The following is a 19,769-nucleotide window of genomic DNA, read 5'->3' on the forward strand; positions in this document are numbered from 1 at the left end:
ACATCACGGACATGGTGGCACAGTACCCGGGGAGTACACATGACTCCTTCATATTCCGGCACTGTGGCGTCCATACACGACTGGCCAGGGGAGACTTTGGTGAAGGACACCTACTTGGTAAGTACACTTTGCCCACAATGTTACACTGCGATGAAGTAGCTGCGCTGCACAGGCACTCACCCTCTGCTCCTCTCATTCAGGTGACAGTGGCCCATACCTCAACCCTGCTACACCACAGCAACGGCGTTACAATGTAGCACACATACGCACAAGGAATTGCATTGAGAGGACATTTGGGCTACTGAAGAGCAGATTCCGTATACTGCACAAGACTGGTGGGGCCATGTACTACAGTCCTGATGTGTGCTGCCGCATTGTGGCTGTGTGCGCAATACTACACAACATTGCTACCAAGCGCCGGATACCTGTAGAGATATCTGGCAGTGAGTCGGAAGGGGACGACCGGCCACCTGCACATGTGCGTCATGCACACGGGGAGAACCCAGCTGAAGGACACAGACGCCACAACCACATCACAATTAACAATTTCTAGTGCACCCACTCCCCTCACCCAACAAATCACATTTGCATGCCAATGTAAATAATGACAGGAGGCCGATGTATGATGCTACATTAAATATTATTGTTGCGGCACAATAATAATGTTATGTTTCAATTATTCAAATGCAAGCAGTATTGCGCCATACTGCTCCTAACCAAACGCAGGACATGCTTGTATCACCAGCATGTCCCAGCCAATGTACATGAAAGTCAAGTGCGCCTCCGGCGCGCAGCACCCAATCGCCTCTCTGGCTCTTCCTCTGGGATGGCACGTGTCCCTGCAGTGGGCCTGGTGCTGCGGCGTAACACGCCAACCTGTGAGGCAGACAGGCTGCTCACACTGGAGGTGCCCTCACTGGTGTCGTCACCCCCGACATTGCCTGGCCCAGTAGGATGGAGTGCCAGTACGGCAGTGGTGACCTGCTCCAACACTCGTGCAACATCCTCGCAGCATTGGATCATCTGCTGCTGCTGCGCCAGGGACCGTCGTGAGAGCTGGGAGGTGGCATTCCCAACTATATAGTTTGAGCGGGTGTATGCTGACAGCCGCGTAAGTAGCTGCCGGTGACGGCGGCGGGCGGTGTTGCGCTGTGATATGAGCGCAGCAGTGTTGGCCTCCATGGCTGTCGTCATGCGCTCAATCCTGTCGGCCACATTAGCCACATTGCGGCCAATGTTATGGAGCTGCAGTTGCATCGCCCCTTGCCGTCGTGCCAGCAGTTGGTGGATGCGTAGCATCCGGCGCTCAATGCTCAATGCTCAGGCCCGGCACGCGCACAGCCATCCCCCTCCTGCCGCTGCGTGCTGTGTTCTGCTGGCGAGGCCTGCCATGCCTGCTCTGCTGGCTGGCCACAGTGGGTGTGCGCACTGTCTCCGCTGTAGCTGTACCAGATGTAGAGGGTCCAGCTGGTGGTGGAGTTGTGGTTGTGAAAGGAGCAGCGCCTGTTGGTGGTGGCACAGATGGTCTTGCCCTGGCTGCGGGGATAGGTGCTGCGCCTGATGGTGGTGGCGCAGATGGTGTTGCCCTGGCTGCGGGGATGGGTGCAGCGCCTGTTGGTGCAGGATGTGTCGCTGTTGGCACCTCCTCGGCATCCTCTGGTTGCTCGTCAATGAGCAGCCTGTCGCTGTCGCTGCTGTTGTCAGCGCCACCTGTGAGGGGAAGTGGACGTACATTAGTTGCATGTATCTGTCACACGTGCAGTTGCTACATGCATGCTGGATGACATTCCCTGACTGGCTGTGGCATTGCGTACTTTGGGACATGTCTGGCTGCATTGGGGTTCTTGTACATTGTGGGCAGACTACATGTCCAACAATGCTTTTGGGCATGACCTTATGTGCATGGATTGCATGACTTTGGATGATTATTGGAGGCCATAGGGTCATGGCCATTGATAGGGGACAGGGTCGCAGTCGCATGCCACTTACCTTGGCTCTCTTGGGTGGGGCGGGATGAGTCCAGATTGATGACCCCAATGCACGCCTCTGGCTCTAGAGTGTCCTCCACGTGGTCCTCCATGGGGGTGTTGGGAGGGACTGTAGGTTCTCCACCTCCAGTAGCCAGGGTCTCGCCCAGCCTCTCCGCCACCCTCTCCTTGGCACGACCTCGGAGGTCGTACCACCTCTTCTTCAGCTCCTCCAGCGACCTGTCTGCCACGCCCACAGAGTTCACTTTTGTCGCTATCCCAAGCCAGATTCGGCGTTTCTCCGCCTCAGGCAACCTTCGGGAGTCTTTTCTAAAAAGATTTGGGTGGTTATCAACCACCCCATCAATCAGGTGCTCCAACTCCTGCTCAGAGAATTTGAGCTTCCTTTTGCGCCCGGTGTCGCTGGGCCCTGGTACAGCTTCCTCTGCCATTGCTGCAGTGAGATAAGTTGAGGATTTGCAAGTTTGCTTGTGTCCTGGAAGGAGCTCAGTGAGATGCAGCCTCGAGATCAGCCTCACTATTCTGAATGGGGGTGGGAACTGGCTGCTTCCTGGTTGTGATGTCATCACTGTGCTCGAAATGCGACTTCCCGTTTTTCCGATCTCGCGATCTCGCAATTAGCGATATCGCAATTAGCGATATCGCAATTCCTACTCGTATGTTGACGGAAATAGCGATTATTCTGCGATTTTAGAAAATCGCTAACGCTTTTTGCGGCCGCGTGCGAATCGCTTTATTTTCTCGGTAATTTTGATGAATGCCGATCTGCAATTTCTAAATTGCGATTCGCTGTAAATCGCTATTTAAAAATTGCAGAATTCGGTTTTCATGAATGAGGCTGAAAGTCCCTAAACAGAGTTTAATGAGTGGTGAGGGGTTCTGAAACATGTTCTTATCGCCTGGTAAAATTACTATTGGTGACTTAAAAAACACAGCTGAAATAATCTCCTTCCAGACAACTGATTTAATATTAGTGAACTCCAGTGAAAGGGGACCCTGTGAGCAGCCACACACTGGGAGACTACATTTCCCAGCCTGCCTGTTTGGTGAGAGGAGGGGCAGCAGCGATCCTTCGTGCGCAGGACCACCTAAATCAATGGCCTGAGCCCCGCTGCCGCAGACCGTGTGAGCAGCTGCACTCTGGGGAGACTACATCTCCCAGCCTGCCTGTTTGGTGAGAGGAGGGGACACAACTATCCTTCCAGCACAGGAGCACCTAAATCAATGGCCTGAGCCCCGCTGCCACAGACCGTGTGAGCAGCTGCACTCTGTGGAGACTACATCTCCCAGCCTGCCTGTTTGGTGAGAGGAGGGGTCGCAACGATCTTTCCGGTGCAATAGTGCCTAAATCAACAGCCCGAGCCCCGCTGCGTTGGAGGCGTGCGGGTCAAGGCGGGCCTGTCCTTGCCTGACATTTCCCTTAAGAGTCAGGGCTTTGCCACCCCCCTGACATCTGATTTCTGCTGGTTTCGTAGCCTTGGGGCCTGGGCAATAACTTACAAGGTACAGCTCTTCAATTTATGTTACCATTTGGCGCACCAAGTAAATTGAAATGTAAGTTACAAGATCCCTATCCGGCTCTATTAGTAGGGGTGGGCATCAGCTCAGGATGTGGTCTTATTGGCTAGTATTGTGTAGTTGCATCGATCATAGTCAACTCCAAGCACCTAGCAGCAATGGGGAAACGGACATGTCATAATAAACAGCAAGCTCCGCCCCAGCAACACCCCTCTTCTTTGCCCCCAACTTCTATTGACAGGATGTTACAGGGGCCATAGGCATGGCAACCGAAACTGAACTCACTGAAAGGTGGTTGTCTTTAACCCCTGATCTCCACTTCGACTGGTTCAGGCTCCTCCCCAACCACTCTCGTCTTGGAAACCAACCCTTCCACGCCACATAATGTTGACTGTGCTAAGACAAGTGCTGTACCAAAAGTGCATTTGAGTAAAGGGGGTGTTGTCTCAGGCCCGCCAAAAATGGGAATCCCATGCAACTGACCAGGGCGGGGGCCAAACTGAGGAACCTCAATGACGGGCCACCTGATAGCAGAGAGTGCCTGGACGGCCTGTACACTAACATGGGGTCTACAGATAGTGAACAAGTGGCCTTGGCCTACGCAGCATGGGTGTCAAACTTGGTGGTGGACTTGCAGGTTCAGTTCAGATCCATTATAAAAGATGAGCTTAGGTACCTGGTAGCACCGGTTGATAAGTTGGCAGAATCATTTGAAATCAGGGTTGGAAGGCCAGCCTCGACCGTTGGGGGGTCCAACGCTAGCTGTCAGACAGATATTGCTATGTCAACACCTGGAGAAAGGCCAGGACCCCCATATGCCAAAAAACCCATCTCTGCTAGAGTATTTGGATTGGTGTGAGTATTTGATGGATGTCTGTATGTGGGGGTATATATAAAGTTTTTTTGTGAATTTTGAATGTCTTTTAGCAAAAAAAGTGTCTTATCTGGACATAATATCACTTTGTGTCTGTTAAATTTGATATGTTTTTCTAAATGATTTGATAACTGAAATCAATTGTATATGTTGGCAAAGATAGAATTTCTGAGAAAAGTAACTAAATATATCTCCCAAAAATGTTATTTGTAAAAAAAGATTTTAATAAAAAGTAATGAATTTTGCATCACTTGTGTTGGAAAGATTTGCTGCCGTGGAATTGCTCTTGTAAAGGTAAAAGGTAAAGAGGTGTATTTCTACAGTTGGAATTGTGTAGTGATCAACATTAAAAATCAAATGACGGGGGCGTGTTCAAGATGGCTCCGTTTACCCGCAGGGCCCAAAGCATTAACATTGCACCCTTATCCTATCCTTTTGGTGACCCCTATCTGGAGGTCCTGAAGTCACCACAGAAAAGCTGCGAGGGCGGCTCATCACCGTTTGGAAGCGAAGTGTTTGGAAGCGGGTCTCCCACGAGGGAGTAGGTGTCCCGCTGAAAGGAGCTGAGGACGTTGGCTTGTCTGCGGGGGACTGCACCCGAGCCGACACCGTAAGAGCAGCGAGTGTGTCCCAATCGGCAGGGCTCCGGCGTCTCGAGTGCCGTAAGTCTACTCAAACGAAGCTGTGCAGGAGAGAGCTGTAGCCCCAGATGCTTGGATTGTGTTGCTGGATAGCCGGTGGGCCAATGCGACTCGTCCCAAGCGTGCTCCCGCGACTGCAGCACAGCGTCGACTTCAGCCCTGATGATGAGGTGATGCCTACTGTTTTTCCGTTGCCTGGAAGCCAGCCTGATGCTGGGCCCGGTTGGTGCTTTCAGTGGTGCCCCACGGGGGACGGCGTTAAGTGGCAGCTCTTCGAGGACACACGGACCGAGGTGTAACTGTGGCGGATTGCAGGGAGTGGTGGGCGGCGGAGGGCCTGGGGTGCGCCCAGTGCTTTGAATGCAGGTTGGCCCCCTGCTGCTGCCATAGAGACCCGGCGCAGAGGCACTGCCCCCGGGGGAGCAGCACCCATGGAGGATCTGCGCAATCAGTGTGGGCCCAGAATTAGTGGCACTTTAATAAAGGCGCGTTCGTCCACATCGCAACCTGAATGACCAGTCTAATGTGTTGTGCTCCTGGGGTTTTGATGACTGTGGGCCCAGCTGGAGGCCTGGCTGCTTTGAGCTCTTGTGGGCGTGAGGTGAGACATCATCAAAGGGCTGTGAGGTGTGACCCGCCCTATACCATTTCGCAGTACTTTGGGGGTTGGTGAGGCCTGGGCCTAGATTTGCAGGCCTTTGGAGTGAGGTTGTCTTGGACTACGGCCTTTGTTGGTTTTCCCGCTGCTTTTTTTGCCTGGAACCACCCGTTATCCTGTGGCATTTCCCACAGGGTTTGCTCTGACCCGGTTTGGACTCTAGAAATCACCCTGAGTGACGCACCGGTAGTGAGGAGTGGCCCTCACCTGAAGTGACAGCTCTTTGGGGTGACGCTGGCGGGGTGATTCGGAGGGCCCAGGTCTGCACCATGGTACGCGATCATACATCTTTCCAGTCAAACGAGGCCCAGTTCACCTCATCTCTGCTTCAACTAACATAGTGATTAGACCGGGTTGAGAGTGTTGCTGAACCATCATCTCCTCTGATTGCAGATATATATATACCCACTAGAAAGCTGACCGGTCCGGACCATGACGTTGGCCAAAACAAAAAAGGAGCGTTGAGTGCGTGATCTACGTATGAAAACCACAGGGGACTCGCAGAGCTCTGGCCAATTAGGCACTGGAGAAAGCGCTGAAGGTGCTGTGACCAGTGAATTCATAGAGTCCCTATTCGCCTTGCTACAGGAAGACATCCTGGTGGTAAAGACTGACCTGCAGGAAGATCTGAGAGAGGTACGAAGGGATGTTGATGCAGTAGGCGAGAGGTGGCGGCCCTGGAGGAGTCCACGGTGACCAGGAATGAGGAGATCACTACACTTCAGCAAGAGGTCATTTGACTGCAATACCAACAACTGGATCTCGAATCACACTCAGAGGACCATGGGAACAGGTCAAGATGGAACAACGTCCGTATTCGCTCAGTCCCCACTGGTGCAGAAAGCAACGACCTGGAGGGTTATGTACAAGCTTTGTTTACCTCTGTTTTGGACACCCCAGCGGAGAACATAGTCCAAATAGACCGTTGTCATCGTGTGGACCCACCGACAATCTAATTGCCCCCTGCTTTGCTTTGTGTGCATGATTTCAAGGTGAAAGAAGATATCCTCAAGGTGGCGCGCTCCAACCAAGCATTGCAATTTAGAGATCATCCCAGACAGCTTTTTCAGGATCTGGCCGCAAGCACCCTGTAGAAGCAGAAAGATGTACAGCCTGTAACTAGCCATTTAGGCTTGTTTAATATTTCGTTATGAAGGCAAGCTCCACCAAGTCCTATCCCTGGAGGAGACCTGTAATCTTCTGCATTTGGACTTCGTTGACATGGCCTCCCAGACCTCCTCCACTGGGGAGAGGGCCCAACTTGGCTGCTGGCGAGGTACAAGGTCTGGATCCAGGCTCAAGCGCTTGTTCCCTGACCCTGCCACGGTCATTAAAGAGCGATCAGCAGTGATTTAATCATTTTCCAGCACTCAAGGAGATGCCTCGAACTCTACCCTTTGAGGTATCTTTAGAAGGATGAGGCGCACTGCATGATTGGGCATGCAGAGGGTAGGGCAGCTGACACAACACCAAGGAATGTCTCTTGCCGTCTTGGTTGCCCCCATATTTACTGACCCCCCACCCCCTTGGGATGGACTTTGACTTCATCCTGTCAGTTATTTACTTTATTTCTGTTGTTGTTATGTTTGGGTTGTTTTCGGGTTGGTTGGGGTCCCCCTCCGGCGAGTCTCCTTGGACACATCCTCCATGTGTGTTCATTCATAGCAGCTGGGACTACACATAACACCCTTTTCTTGTCTTTCCGGTGATTAACAGAGCAATAGCCGGACTTTCTAAGATCTGCCAGTACTATTATGACTATGGCGACTAAGGTAATTAGCCTCAATGTCCGAGGTCTAAATAACCCTACTGAGATGAAAGCAGTATTTTCTCTACTAGTGCAATCTGAGGGGGATATATGCCTCGTACAGGAGACCCACTTACTTCCAAAAGACACACACAGAATGCAGGCTAGGCAGCTTCCACACCAGTACTGGTCCTCTGGGAGGGGCAAGAGGGGTGGAGGGGCTATTCTGTTCTCCACACGTTTTAAGGGCACTGCTCTGGGTCCCGTGGCCGAGATTAAAGGCCTCCAGCTGGCATTAAAGGTGCAGATGGGTACATTTCACTTCACATTGGCCTCAATCTACTCCCTTAATGAACCCCAAGAAACTTTCTTGCTGGAATGTATAACCAAGGTGCTTCACATCCCTGATCCGGCAGTTGTGGGTGGGGATTAAAATTTGGTGATGGACTCTAAGACGGATCGCTCTGGCTAGAGGTCTGATGGCACAGGGGCCTTGTCATCTGTGGGTCAGGGAGGGCTAGAATAATGTGGGTTGCGACATGTGTGGCACGCTTTACACCCTGGAGAATGAGATTATACCTTTTACTTTGCGGCACACAGAACTCATGCTCGGTAGGACCATTTTCTGGTCACCCCATCTGCTTGGGAGCATATCCGGGCCTCTTTTATTGAGGCCCTCTCGCTCTTCGATTACGCACATATCACCGTAACCATGCACACCTCCCTCCCCCACAAGCCGCGGCCCCCCTGTAGTGTCTGCGAGAGTCGATGCTGTCGTCCCTGACAACTGTTACTGCGCACTGGACCACTAAACGGGACTACTTAACGCTTAACAATGACAGCTTCACTGCCCTGTCCTCGATTTGGGAGGCCTTCAAGCTAGAGACTCAGAGTCTCTCATTGCTAGAGCTGCTTATGAGAATTAAGCGAGAAAGGCCAAGAGGGAGGAGCTTGAACTGAGAGTGAGGGAGCTAGAGGCAATTCATAAGCGCTCTGGTGCATCCCGGATCTATAGGCAACTTGAAAAGAAACGGCTTCACCTTCGATGACTTGGACAGGGCTAAGCATGCTGTAGTTCGCTTGAAACATAAATACTTTGTAGGGACTAATATAGGAGTATGCATGCGGGCACATTGCCTGCGCAGTAAGCAACATGCACAAGCAGTTAAAATGATTCGGGGGCTCTGGTAGTGGAGGTTACTGAGGATATCGGCATAGCTGATGCTTTCCGGGCCTATTACTCGGAGTTTAATCTGCTGACTCCTTGATCTCGTCGGATCCGCACGCCTACGTAAATGCTGCGGCGGTCACCCCCCCATTCCTGCTAGTGAGGCCGAAGGCCTTGATGTGCCCATACGCATTCAGGAGATGATTTCGGCGATTGTCCGGTTGAAGCCCCTAAAGGCACCTGGACCAGATGGGTTCAGCGCAACATTTTATAAGACCTTCTGCCCAGAGTTAGCTCCTATACTCACCCGTTTGTTCAATTCCTTTGCTGACGCGGGTACGCTCACTGAAACGATTCTTCAAGCCTTAATCACAGTGATTCCAAAGCCTGATAAAGACCCAAAGCTCTGCTACTCATATCGACCGATCTCATTGCTAAATATTGATGCGAAATAATTCACCAGCATTTTAGCCCAGCGCCTTAACCCCTTGATGTCTGGGCTTGTAGATTCGTACCAAGCTGGGTTTATCCCCGGTCAGCAGTGTGGGGACAATACCAAACATCTTTGTCATCTGATCGATAAGGTACAGCGCTCCCGGGAAGAGGCCTTGTTGCTGGCGGTCGATGCAGAGAAGGCCTTCAACAAGGTGCATTGGCCTTATTTGTCTGCCAATCTCGAATGATTTGGACTGGGCAAGCGCTTTCGGAACTGGATAGCAAGCATTTACTGCTCCCCGAACTCTTGGGTCAGGGTGAATGGGGTCAGACCTAATGGTTTCGCAATCAGCCGAGACACGAGACAGGGATGCCCTCTATCACCATTGCTCTTTGCCCTCTACATGGAGCCTTTTGCACAGCGACTCAGTGACAACCGTAACGCTAAGGGCATTTTTGGGGGGTAGACCAGCACTTGATCATTCTCTATGCAGATGACTTTATCTTCTCCATTGCCCACCCTCTGACCTCACTCCTGGCTATCATGGCAGACCTCCATGCATTTGGACAGGCCTCAGGTTTCAGGGTTAATATGCAGAAGTCACAAATATTGAACTTCTCTGCGCACTCAGTTTGATTTCGATTGGGTCACAGAGAAGTTACCATACCTCAGACTAGTTATCAGTATGAGCCTGGCGAAGACCGTTGAAGCCAACTATTTCAAATTACACTCTCTCATATGCAAGAATTTGACACAGTGGTAACGGCTCCTGCTGTCGTGGCTCAGCAGACTTGCTGCAGTGAAAATTAACATCTTACCCAGAGCTTTATATATCTTCCAGACTTTCCCGCTACTACCGCCCCTGAGTTTGCTTCCTAAACTCCAGAGGGAGATTGAGCGTTTCATCTGGGAGTCAGTGACACTCCGGTTGCAGAAACATCTCTTGCAACACCCAAAATGTGACATCGGCCTCGCGTTACCCAGCGTGATCCGCTACTATCAGGCTGTGCAGTTGCGCTACTTGGTAGAATGGAATCGCCCGCTTACTGAGAAACACTGGGTTTTTATGTATCAGATGGTTGCGGCGAGCCATATATGGAAGGAGGTGTGGATACCTAGGTCTTCCCGGGCGTGGGGGCTCTATTCTTCTCCGGTGAAGCGTCCGGACTTCCAGGTTTGGAACAAGGTGGCAAACTCTGTTGGCCTCACTACGATCCCCTCACCTATGACCCATTTATTTTTTAATCCGGATTTTCCACCAGACATGGCTCAGGTAGTGGATGGTCACTGGGTAAAGGGTGGCTGTAAACGGCTGGGTTGTCTTTTTGACCACAATGGTCCTATCCCATTCACACAACTTGTGAAAGACTATGACTTATCTGATTAAGATTGATTTCTTCACTCGCAAATAATGCATTGAGTGTTAGGTCCGTTTGTACGCCCCCAAGCAATCAGACCTATATCTCCATTCGAAAAGTGGCTATTCCTTAAGAAAGACGATAAAAAAACTCATCTCTGAAATTTACTCATTTTTATCCCGAAATTTGCGCAAAGACAGATTTTCTGCTCAGAAGCGGTGGGAGGAGGAAATTGGCTGATCACTATCCGATAAGGAGTGATAGGATATTTTTTACAGAACTCACCAGACAGCACACACCATGGAACATACTGAAATTTCTTACAAAAGTATTTCCTACTGGTACTATACTCCCTCCCGAATAATGAAGTGGAACCCTCAGTGTGACAGTCTATGCTGGAACGCTACTTCACCTCTTATGGAATTGCCCAAAACTCCCTAGATACTGGGATAGAATTTTAGATGAGATCAACAGGGCTTTCGACACTACCATTCCCAGGTTTCCCGCTTACACGCTACTGGGTCTACCCAACGCATTTGCTTTCCCTCTTCGCTCATTAAAAGGTAAGCAGGTGGTCTTGGCACTTAATGCCGCTCATCAAGTGCTCTTATCTTGCTGGAAATCTGATAGAATCCCGGAACATACACCGTCGCTTCACCAGTTGTGGTCCCTTCTTGGCATGGAAAGATTGTTGATGGCCACTTGAGAGATTAATATGAGTATACAAAGATGTGGGCCCCTTTTATATCTATTCTCTACTGTGAGTTTCGAGAGCTGACCTGTCCTATTCATCTGCGCATTTTGAGGTTGATCCCGCATCCCCAGGTGGAGAGTGATACCACTGATACCATGTCACGGTCATCATAACCTTGCCTTTTTTTCTAGGGGGGCACTCTTTATGGATTTTTGGCTCGCTCTGAGGGGTAGAATGGGGTGGGTGGCTTGGTTTTCTTTTCTTGTCCTTGGGACTTTGTTGTTGTTCTTTAGTTTAGAAATGGCGGGTTAGACGGCTTAGAAGCTACCTCTTCTTTGAGAAATGAACTCTGAGGACGTTACGCAATGTAGAATGATTTTCTCCTTTATTGAATGTATGTGGGCTGGGGCCAGCCCCCCTAGCTCCTCTGTTGATGTGGCCGACCCAGGTTGGGTTGGAGGCAGCTTTCTGTGTATCCTCTACTTTGCATAAGTGTTCTCAATGGTTACTTACCATGTCTTTTTTGGTAACCCCTATTACGGCTGGCCCAATTGGGTTCTAGGCGGTATGCGGTGTATAGCTATCATTGTGCGTTCTGCTAATAAAAACTGACTTAATTCTAAAAATACAATGACTGTCCATAGCCTTTTACGCTTGAACCATCACAGAGAGGACGTGGGAATTAGTTCCCTGCCGCTAAGCTATTTCAACACTCCATATCAAGCACCAGCAATTAGTGTGCAGATGAGTCAGGTGCAGGGGCTGTAGAACCAAAACAGCAAGCAACCGAGAGCAACCGAGGCAGCGGTACCAACCCCCCAGGCCCTTGCTATATAACATACCCCTAGCCAACAGATTTCGGGGTTTTAGAAGAGGTCGATTATCTCAAAGAATCGTGTCACCCAGAACAGACACCCAACTGGCAAAGGGGACCCCAGAAGAGGGATAACCCAACTAGGGAGCTATACGACGCAATTACCACAACTGGATTGGGGTAGTTTGAGTGTGGGAGCACCCTGAAACAACACAATTAGTCTGGGATAAGTGTCCAAGCTGTGTAGGGCACACTGATATGGGCAGCTGCTTAACAATACTCTAACAAGCTTACCCTTGAGATCCCCCAAAACCCCGGGGCAGGCTAATACTCTAGAAGTCCTTGAGGACCCAAACCCCTTAGCGACTTTCACTTAAAGTGGTGATGTTTCTATAAGACCTGTGGTGAAGAGTATAAGTGACCATCTGAGGGAATCCATGTCACCCAATGTTGACTCCTCGACCCCCTCTCCAGATAACCACTTAGAGCCAACCAAGTTACGGGTTCTATCATGGAATGTTGCAGCCCATAGAAATAAATTGGACAACCCTGACTGCTGGAGATTTGTTGACGAACATGACATATGCTTGTTCCAAGAACCTTGGGCCAGGGAGGTCACGCAGCCGATGGGATTCGTGTCATACAGAATAGCCGGCAGTACCGGGGATAAGGGTAGGCCCTCAGGTGGTCTCTGCATATCGGTGGGCTGTCATTTGGGATGCACAGTCAAGCAGTTGGAGTCTTCCTCACAAGATATCCAGTGCATTTCTCTTATATTTACATCTAAGGTTAGAATAGCCCTGGTTAATGTGTACTCCAGGCCGGTAAGTAACAGCCAAGAATCACAGACCTTTGACCAGCTGGCTGCTTTTATATCCACCATCTCAAACAATCCCTGGTTGGTTGTTGGCGGCGATGACAATTGCCAATTCCAGCCCCTGAAGGATCTCAATGGAGGGACCCCTACCAAAGAAGATCTGCACTGGGCAATTCCCGAGCCAAATATCTTGCCAACCAGGGCCTGGACTCCACTGGTGCTTCAGGTCTAATCCTTCACTCTAAATAATTCCTTAGGGTCATGCAATGGCCGAGCTAAAATGGACTCTCCAGGGCAACACACTTTTAATGGATTAGGGCAATCATCCATTTTCAGATTGCATCTTGGTAGATACAAGGATGTGGCACAGGGTAGTTGACTTTGTTGTCATGTTCAGACATGATAGCGATCACAACGCCCTGATCGTGGAGGTGGAGTTGTGTATCTCTGAGGTAGTCTCTACTTTCAAAACTCCATCAGACAACAGATTAACACTTGCCAACAACAGAAGGAGAGTTCGATGGTCAGCTATACAGAATTCTTGTGTTAAGCTGGGCTCTTTATATGAATCTGGTATCCCGATCTAACTAGCAGTGCAGCAGTCTATATCTGGAGATGGTATATTCACCTCCTTAATGTGCTTCGTTGAGGCCCACGAAGCACCACCCTCTATTCTGGCTGATGTATTCTTTCCACCTACTCGCACAAAAGGGTCCAAATGGTCAAGCACTCCTGGAACACTGATAGCTGTCGCAAGGCTAAGTTAGCTCTGCTAGATGCAATCAAAGCAAAGGACAGGCCCCTAATCAAGGAAAGAAAAGAGGGTGTTATATACATACAACATCCTTCAAATGAGCCCTAACCACTCATGATATGAAGGCCTTTTGGACTATAGTTAACACAGGCTCTATTGAAAGGAAGCAGGCCATAGAACCCAATATTGTGGCTGATGTCTGAAAGAAACATCTACACTAGAACAGAGGTTGAGGGCACCACTGCAGCCCCCAATAACAATTTATCATAGAATGTTCACAACGAGGCCCCTGAGATAACCCTTACAGAAATGGCCAGTGCTATAAACAAAATAGCTCAGTCCAAAGCTCCTGGCCTAGACAAGATTCCAGGGGACCTCTCCCGAACAGAACCAAGCATCTGGGGCCCTTACTTGCGGATCCTATTTAATGCTATGTTGTAGGGAATGGTGATAACTGCAACTTGGGCTGGATTGGAAATTCTGATGGTCTATAAAAGGGTTCACTCCTTCTTCCCACTAACTATAGACTCATAAGTCTAATTGATGTCAGCCAGAAAATCTTTGCCCAGGTACTGTTGGACCGTCTCCAGACTTGGATGGACGAATACAAGATTTTAGGTCCATTTCAAGACTGTTTCAGGAAAAATACTTCCACTGTAAACTAAATATTTAGGCTTCACAGCTTTTGCTCGGTGATCATAGAGGGTGGCAGCCTCTGTCTAATTTTTGTGGGCCTAAAAACTGCATTTGATTTGGTACCAAGAGACAAATTGTGGGCTGGCTTAAGGGATTTGGGGGTCCCCCCTATCTTTGTCACATTCTTAGGCGATTGCATGAAGGCAATTATGCCCAAATTAGGTTCAGCAAACATGGGGAACTCACCACACCACACCAATAGCTGTTGACAGAGGAGTAAGGCAAGGTTGTGTGCTTGCACCCACCTTGTTTTGCCTAAATATAAATGCACTTGTTAACACACTGAACAGGGAAAAGGACATTGATGCGCCCAAGCTAGCAAACAGCAAAGTGCCTGCAATTATGTTAGCCAATGATACCCTTTTGCTCTCAGAATCACCCATGGGTATCCCGGGGATCCTCGACTGCTTTGATGCCTTCTGCTAATGCAGGGGGCTGGAGATCAACAACTGAGAACACTTTTTTAAGGCAGCTATTTGGTCTCCCCCTCTGTTACCCTCTAATACCACTTCGCCTGGACTTAGGAGTGAGACAAATTGCTGATGAAATTGCTCCCAGACCCCTAACTTTTTGGCATTGCTTATGTGTAACCCCACAATTAGCTGAATATAGGGCAGAGGTAAAGGAGATCTTGGGCATTGTGGGCGCTGGGAAACTATCTTGGTTATCCCATGTTAGGGGTACACTTCTGGATATGGTACAACCCTGATGTAGCATGCCCCACAATTTCCAGAAAGGAATTGGTTTGGCGGGATAGAGAGGGCAAACGTGCCCACCTGCAGGTGAGCTCAGTAACAGGCACATTAACAGCTGCAGTTTTTATAATAAAAGACTAGAACATCCTAGAGTCTGCCCTGGAGTACATACAACCCATACTAACGAGGAAACTATACATGCAATCAGGCGTAGGGTTCTTCCTCTGCGCCTTATTACTACCTAATGGACAGAAGCAACCCCTTTGGGTTGTCCGGCCTGCATTAACGCAGAGGAGTCAGAGTTACATGGATTTTTCTTCTGCCCTGTCTATAAAAAAGCTAGATACCGTTGCTTGATACAATTATGCATAATCCTGGGGTCCAAGCATTGTGCAGAGGCATTTAGACTCCAGAAATATACTACCCAAATGTCTATTTTATTTGCAGTGTCCCGATTTCTATTTGCCATGTGATGTGTGCCCAAAGTCTTTTGGATACCAACTCACCAGCCTAAGATGATAATTATTTATTGTTTTTAACTGGACCAGGTCCACTTTTAACTACATTTTAGCACCTGTGTTTTTAATGAGTGCTCTTTTAGCGTTTTATAGACATGAAATGTAATCTTTGTTTAATGTTAGTACATTTCTAATAGTGCACCCTGTATGTGTTGCTGTGGTCTTTGTTTACTAAATGGGGCGCTGGCTCTCAGATTGTATTTGTAAAATAGGATATTAGGGTTTGTGATTGTGTATTGAGCATTGTTCAATGTACTGTAACTTTTATTACATCTGCACTTTTATAGTCTAAATGACCAATGTAAAGTTTTTGATTTGATTTGATAGTGGCTTTGACAAGGATGTAAACTTAACGAAAATAGCTGTATTCTGCCATAAGTATTAATTTCTGCAGTTTCGGATTTAAGAGGTGGCTTTGTGGTTGAAGCTTTACTTGCTGCCATGTGAGTGAATGGATGGTGAGATGGTTCTGAGATGAAGAAAAGGTTTGCTTGCATTGGATTAGCTCCGAATAAAGGATAGATTTTAGAAACTTTGAATGGTGCCTACTTTGCCAATGGCACGGAATAGGTTACTCTACGTTTTTTAGTTTGTTAAGTTTTTAACTTATTTTTGGATAGCACTAAGCGAAACGCTTGCTCTCACTGGTTATACCCTTGAATATGACATCACTTATACCATGTCAAATCATAGCTTTCATAACAACACTTATGACATCTCAGTTCAGAATACTTTTTCGTAGCAAAGTGCAACAGAGTCGTGAGTTATAGCTCATGTAGTGTGATTAGTGAGGTGAGAACACTATGTGCGACATAGTAATTTTAAGGTGGTTTGTTAAGTTAAAATTTGAGTTATGAGTAACACTTTGTACGTAGGGGTGCAACTTATAATAATTAGAAGATGGTGTGTAAATTCAAAATTTAAGTTATGACTATAACTTTATAATTTCTAATGTTGTGTGGTATAAAAAGAATAAATAAAGTTTCCCTAACTATATCTCTAACCTTTGGTTTTTCCATGATAACATACAATTAAAAAAAAGAAAACATATATATATATATATATATATAAATGTATGTATCTCTCTCTCTCTCTCTCTCTCTCTCTCTCTCTCTCTCTCTCTCTCTCTCTCTCTCTCTCTCTCTCTCTATATATATATATATATATATATATATATATATATGTGTGTGTGTGTGTGTGTGTGTGTATATATATATAATATATATCTATATCTATATATATACACACACACACACACACACACACACATACTTGTTTTTGTTCTCTCTTTTGCAATGGTAGGTACTGCACTGAAAAAAGAATTTTTAATTGCCATTTATAGTGCACAACAAATCTAATCCTTCAAGCCTCCTAATACAAGCCTATTCGAAATCTCTGGCCAACATGGCCTAATGTCTACAAAATGTGTGCTGCGTAATCATTCTTACAATAATTAGGGCACACTCAAACTGAGATTTCATCAAACACGCCTTGGGGTTTCTTTTCTACGCTATTGTTATCCAGTCCCATTAATTCCTCTTGTTTGCCTGTCATGGATGGCCGGAAAACATAGGTGTTCAAGTCATCATCTGAACTATTGAACCCCTTCATTACCAGATATCCCTGGCTTGGGCCTCGGGGAGAAGAGTCATTATTACCCCAGTAAATATGAGAAGAGAAGAAAACCGGAAAATGGTTCTAAGAAAATATTTAAAATGTGCATTGTCGAGGTGGGGGGAGAGAAATTGATTTCAGGATTTTCAAGCTGAGAAACAGGTTCCTATTTTCTCTACACCTTTACACACATAGTACTAATGTAAACTGTGAATGCGTATCCATGCATTGCCCTCCTCAATTATTAGGATTTCTGCCCAACAAACGTGCAGAGGTGGGACTAGGGCTGGGTTTCTGTTGGTTGAGCCTCAGATGATTTCATGGATGAAAACCCTTTTACTACCGACCTATTTCGAGGGGGTGGGAGGAGGGGGTTGCCTTTACAAATGTTTCCTTCCTGCTACCAACATGAAAATGCGAAGCTGCTAATGATGCGCATGGACAAAACACCCTGGGCGCCATTTTTCATTTGCAGAAGGAGCCGAATAAACGTGAGTCTGAAACTGTATATTTAAAGAGGGCACTTTAGGCACGTGTAACATGCTGAGTGAATTTCCTGACCGGACCTGTAAATTTGTCAAGACCTGCATTTTTTATTGTAAACTCACCCCATCCACACAACACAAGCTTCTCTCAATGTCTCACGTGAATTACCACAGCCATGCAATAAGAGTGCCAAGCTCTCATGTTTTTTCAGGCTACATTCGACTAGTTACGACTACAGACGATACCCAACTGGTGCTGGCGATCCACAAGAACGGCACAGCAGTGGCAGCTAATTTTCAGGAGGCCATGCTCGCTGTTAGTACATGGATGTCCTCCAACTGCCTAAGGCTTAACTCGGATAAAACCGAGGTTATGACCTTTGGCAACCTCGCTCCAGAATGGTCCCCCATCTGGTGGCCTAACCAACTGGGCTCTCCACCTGTCCCTGTGCTAAAAGCGAGAAATTTGGGAGTCATCTTTGACAGCAAATTAACATTCAACCTTCATGTCAACAAGGTTGTCTCCTCTGCTTTCTTTATCCTAAAGAAAATAAAGAAACTGCTGCCTTATCTCCCCACCTCTGCTGGGAAGACCTTAGTTACCACTCTGGTATTTTCCAAAATCGACTATGGAAATGCCCTCTTCCTTAACACCCAGAAACAGGTGTTGTTGAAGCTACAGTCAGTACAGAACGCGGCTGCCAGAATTCTTCTAAACATCCCTTGTCGCCAACCTACCACCCTTGCTATCCGCCAGCTCCATTGGCTTAGAGTAGAGAGCCGCATTAAGTTCAAGGCCCTCTGCATTGCCTATAAGGCAATGCATGGCATAGGACCCAAATTCTTGACTGAGGCACTTCAGGTCTACACCCCCAAAAGACTGTTGAGATCCGCCAACACCTGCCTTCTACCTGTACCTCGTACCAGAACGGCTACCTGGGGAGACCGTCGCTTTTTAGTGGCTGTACCAAAACTTTGGAACCTTCTTCCACTAAATATCAAAAATACACCCAACTTGATGAGTTTCCGCAGGCTTGTAAAGACATGGTTGTTTGACCAGTAAATCTTATTACGGTAGTCCTGCTAGCTCACACATGCGCCGAGACACCTTCGGGTATTTGTTGCGCAATAAAAATATCAAAAATAAATAAATAAATAAATAAATATTGACAGCAAAACAGGAACCTCATATTCTTACTATTAGATATCTCATCTCATTTATAATCCAGTGACAAGTGTGCTAACTTTACTGCTCATATCCTCTGGCTTTTCTTCTTTTCATATCTAAAAAAAGTTGTTATACTTTTGTCCTTCACTTATGTTCTCGCCCTTTACTGTATTACCAGTATGACACCTTTTACTCTCTCATCAGTGATCAGGGCTTCACTCACTAGTGTGATCAATCAATTTATATAGAAACAAAATATGTTCTGTACATATGATGCTCCGAAAATTTGCTATATATTCATCCTTGAGAAATCCCTATGCATAATAACCACAATAGGCAAAACATTTGCTGGCTTGAAGCCCCACACAACATGAAACTATGTACCTCAAGAATAATGTCAGAATTAAACATTTGTGTTATAAAAGATTTGTTTTTTGTTGTTACGCACCAGTAGACCTGGCTGGATAATCGAGAATAAGGCCCTCATTACGATGGTGGGCCGACCGTCACTGAAAGGCCGCCAGTGGTGGTCCGCCTGCCAATCATGACATTGGTCGACCGCTGCATTACAATGCAGCTAGTCGGACTGCAGAGGTTGAGGAGTAGTACCACCACATCCGACAGGATCAAAGATCCTGTCGGGATGACAGTCGGATTCCTAACCCTACAATGAAGGCGGGCCCTGCAGGGATTAGGATATCGCTTTCTGATTGCCTGTTCATGGTGGACCCACTGCCATGAAAAGGCAGATCGAAAGAGACTTTGGGAGCCCTATACGATGGCAGTCGACGGTCCGGCCGACCGCCATTGTACTTAGGGCCTAAATGTTTTGGTATCTGAGCTCTTAACAAGAAAAGCCCTCATGCCAGTTGGCGATGACTTACAAACAACACATTTCCAATGAAATATATTACTAATGCAGTATAGTTCACAAAGAAGACTGAAAATGTCAGTGCCCTGTGACTGGGAATTTGTTTCCTTGAGCCACCACTCTGTTTTCCAACAAGGTTTGATATCATCCACTCTTAAGGCCCCGTGCGCCTTGCAATTGCTCTGTAAATCTCTAAATGTCTCTGTTTTGACTTTTGATAGCTTTGGAATTTGTCTACAAGCTATGACTACCCTA

Source organism: Lissotriton vulgaris, chromosome 7 (genome assembly GCF_964263255.1).
Source record: "Lissotriton vulgaris chromosome 7, aLisVul1.2, whole genome shotgun sequence".
NCBI classification, from domain to species: Eukaryota; Metazoa; Chordata; class Amphibia; order Caudata; family Salamandridae; genus Lissotriton; species Lissotriton vulgaris.